Below are 3,368 nucleotides of genomic sequence, written 5' to 3'. Positions count from 1 at the left end.
TTTAATATAATTATAACCCTAAGCTAGGCAGCTGATTGCTATTGCCAGTTATTATTTTTCACATGGAACCAGTTTGACAAGTCACCATCAAGGTTCCCGCGCACGTGATCGCGAGAACTACGTGTTGACATAGAATCGTCAAACTATAACAAATATGAATTTTAACGAGTCAAAGTATGGCATTTATGATATATGTATCCATTCTCTGTCAACTAAAGTTCGTTTCAAGGAGTCAATAGTGGTAATCCGACCATGGTTGCTGTTAATAACGGTGAGCAGTGCCATCTTCCTAATTGAAACAATATTAAAAGGTATTTTTTAATAAAATTAATGAAATAAGTTACAAACATAAGTCCAGATATACAAAGAACACTTTTTATAGCCAGACTGTGTAATTTCATGATTAATTTGCGTACTTCAGTATGGATTTGTTGACATGGTATACCCAACACAATGAGCACAACTTATTGACAGCCAAAGAAAGAAAAATAAACCATAATTACTATGCACATGTAAATGTTAATGCCCTGATATCATAGAAATAAAATACAAAATGAATTTCATGTAAATTTTTAAGTAAGGTAGATCTATGTGATTTTTCGTGGGAGGGAGACGTGGTTATGTGACATTGGCAGGCCTTTACAGCAGCAATGGAATAAAGACAAAGAACTTGGTCAATGAGTGGATCATATTGAATAAACATAATAAAGACAGGTGTTTTTGTTGGAAATACTTCGGTTTGTTTACACTGTTCGGGCATGGTCAGTGTGTGAAGGTACGCACTTATAATACATACAAGAATACAGGAAGCGCGCTGCCTGCTTCCTCGCCACACAAACACTTGGCATGTGCAGCAGAGGGCAGCAAAGACAGGTGACAATGTCTTGGAAGGCTGTAAATGGCCAAGGCATGTGTGATAGTTTCAAGCGTGCCTCATCCCTATTTGACAGAATGGCAGCTCCATGCGAGACATATAAACTGTCAAGTGAAATATATACATGAACTTACGACTGTCCCTGACCAGCGATGGAGATGCCACGAGACAGAATGTTGGAGTAGTGATGCCAGCCACAAGTAACATGCCACCATGGCCAGCTGATTGAGATAAACAAGGACCCTTGTGATCTCTCCTGTGATTGGTGCTTGCTGCTTCCCGTTAAGGAAAGGTGGGTGATTGGCTAGACTTGCTCCAAGTCTCTACTGAATGAGAAAGGCGGGGATTGACACCAAGCACAAGTTACATTTGTTGTTAGGGACATGGCGCGATTTTCCATAAATGACTTTAGATCAAGTAAAAGAGATAGCTAACCCATGCCCTTCTACATAACTAACCCTAATGATCGTAAAGGGGTGCTTGATCGTAAAGGGGTACCTAACCCTAATGATCGTAAAGGGGTACCTAACCCTAATGATCGTAATGGGGTGCTTGATCGTAAAGGGGTACCTAACCCTAATGATCGTAAAGGGGTGCTTGATCGGAAAGGGCTAAATAGAAAGTTGTGGTTAGCCTATGTTTGGATTGGAACACAGACCTGTGAAGTGAGAGCCACAATCGACAGCCTGAGTCAATTAGTGCCAAATCAGCTGGTCCCAGTAAAGTGCATCGACAGTTACTCCTTCACCATTGCTGTAATATACACAAAAAAGGAACTGTCGCGTAAATCTATTTTGGGATTATCTAGACTTGCTCGGAGGCCCATATTCTGCCTCAAGTCTGCGGCAAATAATTGTACAAATTCCCAATTTGAATGTAAAATTTCCCAATTCCTCAGAAAGTACGAAAATCTTACATTACAAAATTCAAATTTTGAACTATATCCCAATGTTTACCCAATTTGCCTGCCAATTCTAGATACATCCTTGCTATTATAGGAGCGGTGAGCTTGATACCACAAATACAGCACACCACATGACAAATATTATCGAGAACAATGAGACCAAGGTAAAATCACCTACCTTTCACAATCTTCCATTAAGCAGAAAATATCAGGGGCTGTGGTAAGTTGTGTCAGGAGATTATGTTGGTGGTCACGGAGGCATCTTGGAGAGGGTCTGCAACAATGTCCAACACAATGAGCACAAGTGATTCACAGACCACTCTCAATGCTCTGATACTTTGGAAACCAACAAAACCATGAATTTCTTTGAAATTTAGATATAAAGGTTTTAATAAAGATGTCACTTTGGTTCATGATACTGGGATAATTACAGAACTGTTACCATGGTTTCAATCAAGTGGTAACACAAGGAGACTAATGTCAACAATATTATTGACTTTTACCTTAGGTAATGTGCATATTGAAGAAAAGCAGATGTTAAAGGTAATAGTCAATGATACAATGAACTTGGCAGGATGGGGGGGGGGAGGAGGAGGAGGGGGGAGGGGAGAGGGGGAGGGGGGAAGGAGAGAGGGAGGGAGCCAGGGAGCCAGGAGGGGGACATCAGTTCGGCAGGCCGGTACCACAGCAATGGAATAAAGACAAAGAACCTGATCAGTCAAAGGAGCATAATGAATGTATACTCATCATAAAGGGATGTGTGTTTTTTTAAGGAAATACGGTAGTTGAATACTTAGGTTTGTTTACATTGAGGGACGTGATGAAGTTGATTAATGATAATAAATTGCAGTTCTTCTGTCGGATGAAATACGGTAGCTGTATACTCTGTTATAGGGCTTGGTCAGTGTGTGAAGGTACGCATTTATCACCCATACACGAATACAGAAAGCCCCCTGCCTGCTTCTTTGCCACGAAAACACTTGCAATTTGCACCAGAGAGCGGCAAAAACAGGTGACATTTTCTGTGATGAAAGAAAAACTTGGAACATGCTTCGTCCCTGGTTGACAGAATGGCCGCTCTGTGCGGGAAATAAAAGATGTGGAGTGAAATATATGAATGAATTTACCTTCAGATGCATGTGCATAATCGTCCCCTCCCTCGATGGAGATGCGACGAGAGCGAGCGAGCGAGCACCTTGGGTGTGTTGATGCCAGCCTGCCACAATCAGATACGTGAGCCGCCATGGTCAGCGATTGCGGAAATGACGGCCTTGGCATTAGTGATCTCGCTTGTGATTGGTGCTTTGCCGCTTCCTTCCGGGTGGCTTGGTGCCGGCTGTATAAACTGCGTTTTTTGGCGGTCGGTGCAGTGGCCAGATGCTCTCGGTGTAGCCGGTGGCCTTTGAGTGGCTTGGTACCGTCTGGCTAAACTGCGTTTCTTGGCGGTCGGTGCAGTGGCCAGATGCTCTCCGTGTAGCCGGTGTAGTCACGTGGTGGATTTGCATGAAAAGTGGAAAGAAGTAGAAAAAAGTGGAACTAGTGTACGATGAATAAAAACTATTCCCAATTTTAGAAAAAATAAGTATAACT

The 3,368-nt window shown here is 42.3% G+C and overlaps 1 long non-coding RNA gene across 1 annotated transcript; it reads right to left on the bottom strand.

Moving 5' to 3' along the window:
• Positions 1-1,160: 1,160 nt before the first annotated feature.
• Positions 1,161-3,164, bottom strand: LOC125374483. Its single transcript, XR_007218626.1, has 4 exons — positions 2,906-3,164; positions 1,957-2,052; positions 1,533-1,627; positions 1,161-1,200 (listed from the first exon to the last, which is right to left on the bottom strand). It is a non-coding gene; the product is annotated as an uncharacterized LOC125374483 (long non-coding RNA).
• Between the last annotated feature and the right edge of the window lie 204 nt (positions 3,165-3,368).

The sequence above is a fragment of the Haliotis rufescens genome, unplaced genomic scaffold (genome assembly GCF_023055435.1).
Source record: "Haliotis rufescens isolate VD_foot unplaced genomic scaffold, xgHalRufe1.0.p SCAF_58, whole genome shotgun sequence".
NCBI lineage: Eukaryota > Metazoa > Mollusca > Gastropoda > Lepetellida > Haliotidae > Haliotis > Haliotis rufescens.
The sequence above is the reverse complement of the archived record's forward strand: the minus strand, read 5'-3'. Positions and strand labels throughout refer to the sequence as shown.